A 16,636-nucleotide genomic window follows, 5' to 3' on the forward strand; every position below is an offset into this window, starting at 1 on the left:
TATTCAGTTTGCAACCTGATGGAGGTCAGTATAGATGGACTAATAGAACAAGTCCCACACACTGCTAGAAGGCCAAATATTTTTTCAGAGCTAGATGCAGAAAAATATTATATTCAATTTGCAACCTGATGGAGGTCAGTATAGATGGACTAGTAGAACAAGTCCCACACACTACTAGAAGGACAAATATTTTTTCAGAGCTATATGCAGAAAAAAATTATATTCAATTTGCTACCTGATGGAGGTCAGTATAGATGGACTAACAGACCAAGTCCCACACACAGCTAGAAGCCCAAATATTTTTTCAGAGCTAGATGCAGACAAAAAATTATTTTGAATTTGCAACCTGATGGAGGTCAGTATAGATGGACTAATAGAACAAGTCCCACATACAACTAGAAGCCCAAATATTTTTTCAGAGCTAGATGCAGAAAAAAATTATATTCAATTTGAAACCTGATGGAGGTCAGTATAGATGGACTAATAGACCAAGTCCCACACACTGCTAGAAGCCCAAATATTTTTTCAGAGCTAGATGCAGAAAAAAATTATATTCAATTTGCAACCTGATGGAGGTCAGTATAGATGGACTAATAGAACAAGTCCCACACACTGCTAGAAGGCCAAATATTTTTTCAGAGCTAGATGCAGAAAAATATTATATTCAGTTTGCAACCTGATGGAGGTTAGTATAGATGGACTAATAGAACAAGTCGCACACACAGCAAGAAGCCCAAATATTTTTTCAGAGCTAGATGCAGACAAAAAATTATTTTGAATTTGCAACCTGGTAGAGGTCAGTATAGATGGACTAATAGAACAAGTCTCACACACAGCTAGAAGCCCAAATATTTTTTCAGAGCTAGATGCAGGCAAAAAATTATTTTGAATTTGCAACCTGATAGAGGTCAGTATAGATGGACTAATAGAACAAGTCCCACACACTGCTAGAAGGCCAAATATTTTTTCAGAGCTAGATGCAGACAAAAAATTATTTTGAATTTGCAACCTGATTGAGGTCAGTATAGATGGACTAATAGAACAAGTCCCACACACTGCTAGAAGGCCAAATATTTTTTCAGAGCTAGATGCAGAAAAATATTATATTCAATTTGCAACCTGATGGAGGTCAGTATAGATGGACTAGTAGAACAAGTCCCACACACTACTAGAAGGACAAATATTTTTTCAGAGCTAGATGCAGAAAAAAATTATATTCAATTTGCTACCTGATAGAGGTCAGTATAGATGGACTAATAGACCAAGTCCCACACACAGCTAGAAGCCCAAATATTTTTTCAGAGCTAGATGCAGACAAAAAATTATTTTGAATTTGCAACCTGATGGAGGTCAGAATAGATGGACTAATAGAACAAGTCCCACATACAACTAGAAGCCCAAATATTTTTTCAGAGCTAGATGCAGAAAAAAATTATATTCAATTTGAAACCTGATGGAGGTCAGTATAGATGGACTAATAGACCAAGTCCCACACACTGCTAGAAGCCCAAATATTTTTTCAGAGCTAGATGCAGAAAAAAATTAAATTCAATTTGAAACCTGATGGAGGTCAGTATAGATGGACTAATAGACGAAGTCCCACACACTGCTAGAAGCCCAAATATTTTTTCAGAGCTAGATGCAGAAAAAAATTATATTCAATTTGAAACCTGATGGAGGTCAGTATAGATGGACTAATAGACGAAGTCCCACACACTGCTAGAAGCCCAAATATTTTTTCAGAGCTAGATGCAGAAAAAAATTATATTCAATTTGCAACCTGATGGAGGTCAGTATAGATGGACTAATAGAACAAGTCCCACACACTGCTAGAACGCCAAATATTTTTTCAGAGCTAGATGCAGACAAAAAATTATTTTGAATTTACAACCTGATGGAGGTCAGTATAGATGGACTAATAGAACAAGTCCCACACACAGCTAGAAGCCCAAATATTTTTTCAGAGCTAGATGCAGACAAAAAATTATTTTGAATTTGCAACCTGATGGAGGTCAGTATAGATGGACTAATAGAACAAGTCCCACACACTGCTAGAAGGCCAAATATTTTTTCAGAGCTAGATGCAGACAAAAAATTATTTTGAATTTGCAACCTGATGGAGGTCAGTATAGATGGACTAATTGAACAAGTCCCACACACTGCTAGAAGGCCAAATATTTTTTCAGAGCTAGATGCAGATAAAAATTATTTTTAATTTGCAACCTGATGGAAGTCAGTATACATGGACTAATAGAACAAGTCCCACACACAGCTAGAAGCCCAAATATTTTTTCAGAGGTAGATGTAGAAAAATATTATATTCAATTTGCAACCTGATGGAGGTCAGTATAGATGGACTAATAGACCAAGTCCCACACACTGCTAGAAGGCCAAATATTTTTTCAGAGCTAGATGCAGACAAAAAATTATTTTGAATTTGCAACCTGATGGAGGTCAGCATAGATGGACTAATAGAACAAGTCCCACACACTGCTAGAAGCCCAAATATTTTTTCAGAGGTAGATGCAGGAAAAAATTATATTCAGTTTGCAACCTGATGAAGGTCAGTATAGATGGACTAATAGAGCAAGTCCCACACACTGCTAGAAGGCCAAATATTTTTTCAGAGCTAGATGCAGACAAAAAATTATTTTTAATTTGCAACCTGATGGAGGTCAGTATAGATGGACTAATAGAACAAGTCCCACACACAGCTAGAACCCCAAATATTTTTTCAGAGCTTGATGCAGAAAAAAATTATTTTTAATTTGCAACCTGATGGAAGTCAGTATAGGTGGACTAATAGAATAAGTCCCACACACTGCTAGAAGCCCAAATATTTTTTCAGAGCTAGATGCAGAAAAAAATTATATTCAGTTTGCAACCTGATGGAGGTCAGTATAGATGGACTAATAGAACAAGTCCCACACACTGCTAAAAGCCCAAATATTTTTTCAGAGGTAGATGCAGAAAAAAATTATATTCAGTTTGCAACCTGATGGAGGTCAGTATAGATGGACTAATAGAACAAGTCCCACACACTGCTAGAAGCCCAAATATTTTTTCAGAATTAGATGCAGAAAAAAATTATATTCAGTTTGCAACCTGATGGAGGTCAGTATAGATGGACTAACAGAACAAGTCCCACACACTGCTAGAAGCCCAAATATTTTTTCAGAGGTAGATGCAGAAAAAAATTATATTCAGTTTGCAACCTGATGGAGGTCAGTATAGATGGACTAATAGAACAAGTCCCACACACTGCTAGAAGCCCATATATTTTTTCAGAGGTAGATGCAGAAAAATATCATATTCAATTTGCAACCTGATGGAGGTCAGTATAAATGGACTAATAGACCAAGTCCCACACACTGCTAGAAGGCCAAATATTTTTTCAGAGCTAGATGCAGACAAAAAATTATTTTTAATTTGCAACCTGATGAAGGTCAGTATAGATGGAGTAATAGAACAAGTCCCACACACAGCTAGAACCCCAAATATTTTTTCAGAGCTAGATGCAGAAAAAAATTAGATTCAAATTGAAACCTGATGGAGGTCAGTATAGATGGACTAATAGACCAAGTCCCACACACTGCTAGAAGGCCAAATATTTTTTCAGAGGTAGATGCAGAAAAAAATTATATTCAGTTTGCAACCTGATGGAGGTCAGTATAGATGGACTAATAGAACAAGTCCCACACACTGCTGGGAACCCAAATATTTTTTCAGAGCTAGATGCAGAAAAAAATTATATTCAATTTGCAACCTGATGGAGGTCAGTATTGATGGACTAATAGAACAAGTCCCACACACTGCTAGAAGGCCAAATATTTTTTCAGAGCTAGATGCAGAAAAATATTATATTCAGTTTGCAACCTGATGGAGGTCAGTATAGATGGACTAATGGAACAAGTCCCACACAAAGCTAGAAGCCCAAATATTTTTTCAGAGCTAGATGCAGACAAAAAAATATTTTTAATTTGCAACCTGATGGAGGTCAGTATAGATGGAGTAATAGAGAAAGTCCCACACACTGCTAGAAGGCCATATATTTTTTTAGAGCTAGATGCAGACAAAAAATTATTTTTAATTTGCAACCTGATGGAAGTCAGTATAGATGGACTAATAGAACAAGTCCCACACACTGCTAGAAGCCCAAATATTTTTTTAGAGCTAGATGCAGACAAAAAATTATTTTTAATTTGCAACCTGATGGAGGTCAGTATAGATGGACTAATAGAACAAGTCCCACACACTGCTAGAAGCCCAAATATTTTTTAGAGCTAGATGCAGACAAAAAAATATTTTTAATTAGCAACCTGATGGAGGTCAGTATAGATGGACTAATAGAACAAGTCCCACACACTGCTGGAAACCCAAATATTTTTTCAGAGCTAGATGCAGAAAAAAATTGTATTCAATTTGCAACCTGATGGAGGTCAGTATTGATGGACTAATAGAACAAGTCCCACACACTGCTAGAAGGCCAAATATTTTTTCAGAGCTAGATGCAGAAAAATATTATATTCAGTTTGCAACCTGATGGAGGTCAGTATAGATGGACTAATAGAACAAGTCCCACACAAAGCTAGAAGCCCAAATTTTTTTTCAGAGCTAGATGCAGACAAAAAAATATTTTGAATTTGCAACCTGATGGAGGTCAGTATAGATGGAGTAATAGAGAAAGTCCCACACACTGCTAGAAGGCCAAATATTTTTTTAGAGCTAGATGCAGACAAAAAATTATTTTGAATTTGCAACCTGATGGAGGTCAGTATAGATGGACTAATAGAACAAGTCCCACACACTGCTAGAAGGCCAAATATTTTTTCAGAGCTAGATGCAGAAAAATATTATATTCAGTTTGCAACCTGATGGAGGTCAGTATAGATGGACTAATAGAACAAGTTCCACACAAAGCTAGAAGGCCAAATATTTTTTCAGAGCTAGATGCAGACAAAAAAATATTTTTAATTTGCAACCTGATGGAGGTCAGTATAGATGGAGTAATAGAGAAAGTCCCACACAGTGCTAGAAGGCCAAATATTTTTTTAGAGCTAGATGCAGACAAAAAATTATTTTGAATTTGCAACCTGATGGAGGTCAGTATAGATGGACTAATAGAACAAGTCCCACACACTGCTAGAAGCCCAAATATTTTTTAGAGCTAGATGCAGACAAAAAATTATTTTTAATTAGCAACCTGATGGAGGTCAGTATAGATGGACTAATAGAACAAGTCCCACACACTGCTAGAAGCCCAAATATTTTTTCAGAGCTAGATGCAGAAAAAAATTATACTCAATTTGCAACCTGATGGAGGTCAGTATAGATGGACTAATAGAACAAGTCCCACACACTGCTAGAAGCCCATATATTTTTTCAGAGGTAGATGCAGAAAAATATTATATTCAATTTGCAACCTGATGGAGGTCAGTATAGATGGACTAATAGACGAAGTCCCACACACTGCTAGAAGGCCAAATATTTTTTCAGAGCTAGATGCAGACAAAAAATTATTTTTAATTTGCAACCTGATGGAGGTCAGTATAGATGGACTAATAGAACAAGTCCCACACACAGCTAGAACCCCAAATATTTTTTCAGAGCTAGATGCAGAAAAAAATTAGATTCAAATTGAAACCTGATGGAGGTCAGTATAGATGGACTAATAGACCAAGTCCCACACACTGCTAGAAGGCCAAATATTTTTTCAGAGGTAGATGCAGAAAAAAATTATATTCAGTTTGCAACCTGATGGAGGTCAGTATAGATGGACTAATAGAACAAGTCCCACACACTGCTGGAAACCCAAATATTTTTTCAGAGCTAGATGCAGAAAAAAATTATATTCAATTTGCAACCTGATGGAGGTCAGTATTGATGGACTAATAGAACAAGTCCCACACACTGCTAGAAGGCCAAATATTTTTTCAGAGCTAGATGCAGAAAAATATTATATTCAGTTTGCAACCTGATGGAGGTCAGTATAGATGGACTAATAGAACAAGTCCCACACAAAGCTAGAAGCCCAAATATTTTTTCAGAGCTAGATGCAGACAAAAAAATATTTTTAATTTGCAACCTGATGGAGGTCAGTATAGATGGAGTAATAGAGAAAGTCCCACACACTGCTAGAAGGCCAAATATTTTTTTAGAGCTAGATGCAGACAAAAAATTATTTTGAATTTGCAACCTGATGGAGGTCAGTATAGATGGACTAATAGAACAAGTCCCACACACTGCTAGAAGCCCATATATTTTTTCAGAGGTAGATGCAGAAAAATATTATATTCAATTTGCAACCTGATGGAGGTCAGTATAGATGGACTAATAGACGAAGTCCCACACACTGCTAGAAGGCCAAATATTTTTTCAGAGCTAGATGCAGACAAAAAATTATTTTTAATTTGCAACCTGATGGAGGTCAGTATAGATGGACTAATAGAACAAGTCCCACACACAGCTAGAACCCCAAATATTTTTTCAGAGCTAGATGCAGAAAAAAATTAGATTCAAATTGAAACCTGATGGAGGTCAGTATAGATGGACTAATAGACCAAGTCCCACACACTGCTAGAAGGCCAAATATTTTTTCAGAGGTAGATGCAGAAAAAAATTATATTCAGTTTGCAACCTGATGGAGGTCAGTATAGATGGACTAATAGAACAAGTCCCACACACTGCTGGAAACCCAAATATTTTTTCAGAGCTAGATGCAGAAAAAAATTATATTCAATTTGCAACCTGATGGAGGTCAGTATTGATGGACTAATAGAACAAGTCCCACACACTGCTAGAAGGCCAAATATTTTTTCAGAGCTAGATGCAGAAAAATATTATATTCAGTTTGCAACCTGATGGAGGTCAGTATAGATGGACTAATAGAACAAGTCCCACACAAAGCTAGAAGCCCAAATATTTTTTCAGAGCTAGATGCAGACAAAAAAATATTTTTAATTTGCAACCTGATGGAGGTCAGTATAGATGGAGTAATAGAGAAAGTCCCACACACTGCTAGAAGGCCAAATATTTTTTTAGAGCTAGATGCAGACAAAAAATTATTTTGAATTTGCAACCTGATGGAGGTCAGTATAGATGGACTAATAGGACAAGTCTCACACACTGCTAGAAGCCCAAATATTTTTTTAGAGCTAGATGCAGACAAAAAATTATTTTTAATTTGCAACGTGATGGAAGTCAGTATAGATGGACTAATAGAACAAGTCCCACACACTGCTAGAAGCCCAAATATTTTTTTAAAGCTAGATGCAGACAAAAAATTATTTTTAATTTGCAACCTGATGGAGGTCAGTATAGATGGACTAATAGAACAAGTCCCACACACTGCTAGAAGCCCAAATATTTTTTCAGAGCTAGATGCAGAAAAAAATTATATTCAATTTGCAACCTGATGGAGGTCAGTATAGATGGACTAATAGAACAAGTCCCACACACTGCTAAAAGCCCATATATTTTTTCAGAGGTAGATGCAGAAAAATATTATATTCAATTTGCAACCTGATGGAGGTCAGTATAGATGGACTAATAGACCAAGTCCCACACACTGCTAGAAGGCCAAATATTTTTTCAGAGGTAGATGCAGAAAAAAATTATATTCAGTTTGCAACCTGATGGAGGTCAGTACAGATGGACTAATAGAACAAGTCCCACACACTGCTGGAAACCCAAATATTTTTTCAGAGCTAGATGCAGAAAAAAATTGTATTCAATTTGCAACCTGATGGAGGTCAGTATTGATGGACTAATAGAACAAGTCCCACACACTGCTAGAAGGCCAAATATTTTTTCAGAGCTAGATGCAGAAAAATATTATATTCAGTTTGCAACCTGATGGAGGTCAGTATAGATGGACTAATAGAACAAGTCCCACACAAAGCTAGAAGCCCAAATATTTTTTCAGAGCTAGATGCAGACAAAAAAATATTTTTAATTTGCAACCTGATGGAGGTCAGTATAGATGGAGTAATAGAGAAAGTCCCACACACTGCTAGAAGTCCAAATATTTTTTTAGAGCTAGATGCAGGCAAAAAATTATTTTGAATTTGCAACCTGATGGAGGTCAGTATAGATGGACTAATAGGACAAGTCTCACACACTGCTAGAAGCCCAAATATTTTTTTAGAGCTAGATGCAGACAAAAAATTATTTTTAATTTGCAACCTGATGGAAGTCAGTATAGATGGACTAATAGAACAATTCCCACACACTGCTAGAAGCCCAAATATTTTTTCAGAGCTAGATGCAGAAAAAAATTATATTCAGTTTGCAACCTGATGGAGGTCAGTATAGATGGACTAATAGACCAAGTCCCACATACTGCTAGAAGGCCAAATATTTTTTCAGAGCTAGATGCAGACAAAGAATTATTTTGAATTTGCAACCTGATGGAGGTCAGTATAGATGGACTAATAGAACAAGTCCCACACACTGCTAGAAGCCCAAATATTTTTTCAGAGGTAGATGCAGAAAAAAATTATATTCAGTTTGCAACCTGATGGAGGTCAGTATAGATGGACTAATAGAACAAGTCTCACACACTGCTAGAAGCCCAAATATTTTTTCAGAGGTAGATGCAGAAAAAAATTATATTTAGTTTGCAACCTGATGGAGGTCAGTATAGATGGACTAATAGAACAAGTCCCACACACTGCTAGAAGCCCAAATATTTTTTCAGAGGTAGATGCAGAAAAAAATTATATTCAGTTTGCAACCTGATGGAGGTCAGTATAGATGGACTAATAGAGCAAGTCCCACACACTGCTAGAAGGCCAAATATTTTTTCAGAGCTAGATGTAGACAAAAAATTATTTTTAATTTGCAACCTGATGGAGGTCAGTATAGATGGACTAATAGAACAAGTCCCACACACAGCTAGAACCCCAAATATTTTTTCAGAGCTAGATGCAGAAAAAAATTAGATTCAAATTGAAACCTGATGGAGGTCAGTATAGATGGACTAATAGACCAAGTCCCACACACTGCTAGAAGGCCAAATATTTTTTCAGAGGTGGATGCAGAAAAAAATTATATTCAATTTGCAACCTGATGGAGGTCAGTATAGATGGACTAATAGAACAAGTCCCACACACTGCTAGAAGCCCAAATATTTTTTCACAGCTAGATGCAGAAAAAAATTATATTCAATTTGCAACCTGATGGAGGTCAGTATAGATGGACTAATAGAACAAGTCCCACACACTGCTAGAAGGCGAAATATTTTTTCAGAGCTAGATGCAGAAAAATATTATATTCAGTTTGCAACGTGTTGGAGGTCAGTATATATGGACTAATAGAACAAGTCCCACACAAAGCTAGAAGCCCAAATATCTTTTCAGAGCTAGATGCAGACAAAAAAATATTTTTAATTTGCAACCTGATGGAGGTCAGTATAGATGGAGTAATAGAGAAAGTCCCACACACTGCTAGAAGGCCAAATATTTTTTTAGAGCTAGATGCAGACAAAAAATTATTTTAAATTTGCAACCTGATGGAGGTCAGTATAGATGGACTAATAGAACAAGTCCCACACACTGCTAGAAGCCCAAATATTTTTTCAGAGGTAGATGCAGAAAAAAATTATATTCAGTTTGCAACCTGATGGAGGTCAGTATAGATGGACTAATAGAACAATTCCCACACACTGCTAGAAGCCCAAATATTTTTTCAGAGGTAGATGCAGAAAAAAATTATATTTAGTTTGCAACCTGATGGAGGTCAGTATAGATGGACTAATAGAACAAGTCCCACACACTGCTAGAAGCCCAAATATTTTTTCAGAGGTAGATGCAGAAAAAAATTATATTCAGTTTGCAACCTGATGGAGGTCAGTATAGATGGACTAATAGAGCAAGTCCCACACACTGCTAGAAGGCCAAATATTTTTTCAGAGCTAGATGTAGACAAAAAATTATTTTTAATTTGCAACCTGATGGAGGTCAGTATAGATGGACTAATAGAACAAGTCCCACACACAGCTAGAACCCCAAATATTTTTTCAGAGCTAGATGCAGAAAAAAATTAGATTCAAATTGAAACCTGATGGAGGTCAGTATAGATGGACTAATAGACCAAGTCCCACACACTGCTAGAAGGCCAAATATTTTTTCAGAGGTGGATGCAGAAAAAAATTATATTCAATTTGCAACCTGATGGAGTTCAGTATAGATGGACTAATAGAACAAGTCCCACACACTGCTAGAATCCCAAATATTTTTTCAGAGCTAGATGCAGAAAAAAATTATATTCAATTTGCAACCTGATGGAGGTCAGTATAGATGGACTAGTAGAACAAGTCTCACACACTTCTAGAAAGCCAAATATTTTTTCAGAGCTAGATGCAGAAAAATATTATATTCAGTTTGCAACCTGATGGAGGTCAGTATATATGGACTAATAGAACAAGTCCCACACAAAGCTAGAAGCCCAAATATTTTTTCAGAGCTAGATGCAGACAAAAAATTATTTTGAATTTGCAACCTGATGGAGGTCAGTATAGATGGACTAATAGAACAAGTCCCACACACTGCTAGAAGCCCAAATATTTTTTTAGAGCTAGATGCAGACAAAAAATTATTTTTAATTTGCAACCTGATGGAAGTCAGTATAGATGGACTAATAGAACAAGTCCCACACACTGCTAGAAGCCCAAATATTTTTTCAGAGCTAGATGCAGAAAAAAATTATATTCAGTTTGCAACCTGATGGAGGTCAGTATAGATGGACTAATAGAACAAGTCCCACATACTGCTAGAAGGCCAAATATTTTTTCAGAGCTAGATGCAGACAAAGAATTATTTTGAATTTGCAACCTGATGGAGGTCAGTATAGATGGACTAATAGAACAAGTCCCAAACACTGCTAGAAGCCCAAATATTTTTTCAGAGGTAGATGCAGAAAAAAATTATATTCAGTTTGCAATCTGATGGAGGTCAGTATAGATGGACAAATAGAACAAGTCCCACACACTGCTAGAAGCCCAAATATTTTTTCAGAGGTAGATGCAGAAAAAAATTATATTCGGTTTGCAACCTGATGGAGGTCAGTATAGATGGACTAATAGAGCAAGTCCCACACACTGCTAGAAGGCCAAATATTTTTTCAGAGCTAGATGCAGACAAAAAATTATTTTTAATTTGCAACCTGATGGAGGTCAATATAGATGGACTAATAGAACAAGTCCCACACACAGCTAGAAGCCCAAATATTTTTTTAGAGCTAGAAGCAGACAAAAAATTATTTTTAATTTGCAACCTGATGGAGGTCAGTATAGATGGACTAATAGAACAAGTCCCACACACTGCTAGAAGCCCAAATATTTTTTCAGAGCTAGATGCAGAAAAAAATAATATTCAATTTGCAACCTGATGGAGGTTAGTATAGATGGACTAATAGAACAAGTCCCACACACTGCTAGAAGCCCAAATATTTTTTCAGAGGTAGATGCAGACAAAAATTATTTTTAATTTGCAACCTGATGGAGGTCAGTATAGATGGACTAATAAAACCCGTCCCACACACTGCTAGAAGGCCAAATATTTTTTCAAAGCTACATGCGGACAAAAAATTATTTTTAATTTGCAACCTGATGGAGGTCAGTATAGATGGACTAATGGAACAAGTCCCACACACTGCTAGAAGGCCAAATATTTTTTCAGAGCTAGATGCAGACAAAAAATTATTTTTAATTTGCACCCTGATGGAGGTCAGTATAGATGGACTTGTAGAACAAGTCCCACACACTACTAGAAGGACAAATATTTTTTCAGAGCTAGATGCAGAAAAAAATTATATTCAATTTGCCACCTGATGGAGGTCAGTATAGATGGACTAATAGACCAAGTCCCACACACAGCTAGAAGCCCAAATATTTTTTCAGAGCTAGATGCAGACAAAAAATTATTTTGAATTTGCAACCTGATGGAGGTCAGAATAGATGGACTAATAGACCAAGTTCCACACACTACTAGAAGGCCAAATATTTTTTCAGAGCTAGATGCAGATAAAAAATATTTTGAATTTGCAACCTCATGGAGGTCAGTATAAATGGACTAATAGAACAAGTCCCACACACTGCTAGAAGGCCAAATATTTTTTTCAGACCCAAATGCAGACAAAAAATTATTTTGCATTTGCAACCTGATGGAGGTCAGTATAGATGGACTAATAGAACAAGTCCCACACACTGCTAGAAGGCCAAATATTTTTTCAGAGCTAGATGCAGAAAAAATTATATTCAATTTGCAACCTGATGGAGGTCAGTATAGGCGGACTAATAGAACAAGTCCCACACACTGCTAGAAGGCCAAATATTTTTTCAGCGCTAGATGCAGACAAACAATTATCTTCAATTTGCAACCTGATGCAGGTCAGTATAGATGGACTAATAGAACAAGTCCCACACACTGCTAGAAGGCCAAATATTTTTTCAGAGCTAGATGCAGAAAAATATTATATTCAGTTTGCAACCTGATGGAGGTCAGTATAGATGGACTAATAGAACAAGTCCCACACAAAGCTAGAAGCCCAAATATTTTTTTAGAGCTAGATGCAGACAAAAAAATATTTTTAATTTGCAACCTGATGGAGGTCAGTATAGATGGAGTAATAGAGAAAGTCCCACACACTGCTAGAAGAACAAATATTTTTTTAGAGCTAGATGCAGACAAAAAATTATTTTGAATTTGCAACCTGATGGAGGTCAGTATAGATGGACTAATAGAACAAGTCCCACACACTGCTAGAAGCCCAGATATTTTTTTAGAGCTAGATGCAGACAAAAAATTATTTTTAATTTGCAACCTGATGGAAGTCAGTATAGATGGACTAATAGAACAAGTCCCACACACTGCTAGAAGCCCAAATATTTTTTCAGAGCTAGATGCAGAAAAAAATTATATTCAGTTTGCAACCTGATGGAGGTCAGTATAGATGGACTAATAGACCAAGTCCCACATACTGCTAGAAGGCCAAATATTTTTTCAGAGCTAGATGCAGACAAAGAATTATTTTGAATTTGCAACCTGATGGAGGTCAGTATAGATGGACTATTAGAACAAGTCCCACACACTGCTAGAAGCCCAAATATTTTTTCAGAGGTAGATGCAGAAAAAAATTATATTCATTTTGCAACTTGATGGAGGTCAGTGTAGATGGACTCATACAACAAGTCCCACACACTGCTAGAAGCCCAAATATTTTTTCAGAGGTAGATGCAGAAAAAAATTATATTCAGTTTGCAACCTGATGGAGGTCAGTATAGATGGACTAATAGAGCAAGTCCCACACACTGCTAGAAGGCCAAATATTTTTTCAGAGCTAGATGTAGACAAAAAATTATTTTTAATTTGCAACCTGATGGAGGTCAGTATAGATGGACTAATAGAACAAGTCCCACACACAGCTAGAACCCCAAATATTTTTTCAGAGCTAGATGCAGAAAAAAATTAGATTCAAATTGAAACCTGATGGAGGTCAGTATAGATGGACTAATAGACCAAGTCCCACACACTGCTAGAAGGCCAAATATTTTTTCAGAGGTGGATGCAGAAAAAAATTATATTCAATTTGCAACCTGATGGAGGTCAGTATAGATGGACTAATAGAACAAGTCCCACACACTGCTAGAAGCCCAAATATTTTTTCACAGCTAGATGCAGAAAAAAATTATATTCAATTTGCAACCTGATGGAGGTCAGTATAGATGGACTAATAGAACAAGTCCCACACACTGCTAGAAGGCGAAATATTTTTTCAGAGCTAGATGCAGAAAAATATTATATTCAGTTTGCAACGTGTTGGAGGTCAGTATATATGGACTAATAGAACAAGTCCCACACAAAGCTAGAAGCCCAAATATCTTTTCAGAGCTAGATGCAGACAAAAAAATATTTTTAATTTGCAACCTGATGGAGGTCAGTATAGATGGAGTAATAGAGAAAGTCCCACACACTGCTAGAAGGCCAAATATTTTTTTAGAGCTAGATGCAGACAAAAAATTATTTTAAATTTGCAACCTGATGGAGGTCAGTATAGATGGACTAATAGAACAAGTCCCACACACTGCTAGAAGCCCAAATATTTTTTCAGAGGTAGATGCAGAAAAAAATTATATTCAGTTTGCAACCTGATGGAGGTCAGTATAGATGGACTAATAGAACAATTCCCACACACTGCTAGAAGCCCAAATATTTTTTCAGAGGTAGATGCAGAAAAAAATTATATTTAGTTTGCAACCTGATGGAGGTCAGTATAGATGGACTAATAGAACAAGTCCCACACACTGCTAGAAGCCCAAATATTTTTTCAGAGGTAGATGCAGAAAAAAATTATATTCAGTTTGCAACCTGATGGAGGTCAGTATAGATGGACTAATAGAGCAAGTCCCACACACTGCTAGAAGGCCAAATATTTTTTCAGAGCTAGATGTAGACAAAAAATTATTTTTAATTTGCAACCTGATGGAGGTCAGTATAGATGGACTAATAGAACAAGTCCCACACACAGCTAGAACCCCAAATATTTTTTCAGAGCTAGATGCAGAAAAAAATTAGATTCAAATTGAAACCTGATGGAGGTCAGTATAGATGGACTAATAGACCAAGTCCCACACACTGCTAGAAGGCCAAATATTTTTTCAGAGGTGGATGCAGAAAAAAATTATATTCAATTTGCAACCTGATGGAGTTCAGTATAGATGGACTAATAGAACAAGTCCCACACACTGCTAGAATCCCAAATATTTTTTCAGAGCTAGATGCAGAAAAAAATTATATTCAATTTGCAACCTGATGGAGGTCAGTATAGATGGACTAGTAGAACAAGTCTCACACACTTCTAGAAAGCCAAATATTTTTTCAGAGCTAGATGCAGAAAAATATTATATTCAGTTTGCAACCTGATGGAGGTCAGTATATATGGACTAATAGAACAAGTCCCACACAAAGCTAGAAGCCCAAATATTTTTTCAGAGCTAGATGCAGACAAAAAATTATTTTGAATTTGCAACCTGATGGAGGTCAGTATAGATGGACTAATAGAACAAGTCCCACACACTGCTAGAAGCCCAAATATTTTTTTAGAGCTAGATGCAGACAAAAAATTATTTTTAATTTGCAACCTGATGGAAGTCAGTATAGATGGACTAATAGAACAAGTCCCACACACTGCTAGAAGCCCAAATATTTTTTCAGAGCTAGATGCAGAAAAAAATTATATTCAGTTTGCAACCTGATGGAGGTCAGTATAGATGGACTAATAGAACAAGTCCCACATACTGCTAGAAGGCCAAATATTTTTTCAGAGCTAGATGCAGACAAAGAATTATTTTGAATTTGCAACCTGATGGAGGTCAGTATAGATGGACTAATAGAACAAGTCCCAAACACTGCTAGAAGCCCAAATATTTTTTCAGAGGTAGATGCAGAAAAAAATTATATTCAGTTTGCAATCTGATGGAGGTCAGTATAGATGGACAAATAGAACAAGTCCCACACACTGCTAGAAGCCCAAATATTTTTTCAGAGGTAGATGCAGAAAAAAATTATATTCGGTTTGCAACCTGATGGAGGTCAGTATAGATGGACTAATAGAGCAAGTCCCACACACTGCTAGAAGGCCAAATATTTTTTCAGAGCTAGATGCAGACAAAAAATTATTTTTAATTTGCAACCTGATGGAGGTCAATATAGATGGACTAATAGAACAAGTCCCACACACAGCTAGAAGCCCAAATATTTTTTTAGAGCTAGAAGCAGACAAAAAATTATTTTTAATTTGCAACCTGATGGAGGTCAGTATAGATGGACTAATAGAACAAGTCCCACACACTGCTAGAAGCCCAAATATTTTTTCAGAGCTAGATGCAGAAAAAAATAATATTCAATTTGCAACCTGATGGAGGTTAGTATAGATGGACTAATAGAACAAGTCCCACACACTGCTAGAAGCCCAAATATTTTTTCAGAGGTAGATGCAGACAAAAATTATTTTTAATTTGCAACCTGATGGAGGTCAGTATAGATGGACTAATAAAACCCGTCCCACACACTGCTAGAAGGCCAAATATTTTTTCAAAGCTACATGCGGACAAAAAATTATTTTTAATTTGCAACCTGATGGAGGTCAGTATAGATGGACTAATGGAACAAGTCCCACACACTGCTAGAAGGCCAAATATTTTTTCAGAGCTAGATGCAGACAAAAAATTATTTTTAATTTGCACCCTGATGGAGGTCAGTATAGATGGACTTGTAGAACAAGTCCCACACACTACTAGAAGGACAAATATTTTTTCAGAGCTAGATGCAGAAAAAAATTATATTCAATTTGCCACCTGATGGAGGTCAGTATAGATGGACTAATAGACCAAGTCCCACACACAGCTAGAAGCCCAAATATTTTTTCAGAGCTAGATGCAGACAAAAAATTATTTTGAATTTGCAACCTGATGGAGGTCAGAATAGATGGACTAATAGACCAAGTTCCACACACTACTAGAAGGCCAAATATTTTTTCAGAGCTAGATGCAGATAAAAAATATTTTGAATTTGCAACCTCATGGAGGTCAGTATAAATGGACTAATAGAACAAGTCCCACACACTGCTAGAAGGCCAA

The sequence above is a fragment of the Phyllobates terribilis genome, unplaced genomic scaffold (genome assembly GCF_046119375.1).
Source record: "Phyllobates terribilis strain yellow unplaced genomic scaffold, ASM4611937v1 Scaffold_150__1_contigs__length_4496277, whole genome shotgun sequence".
Lineage (NCBI taxonomy): Eukaryota > Metazoa > Chordata > Amphibia > Anura > Dendrobatidae > Phyllobates > Phyllobates terribilis.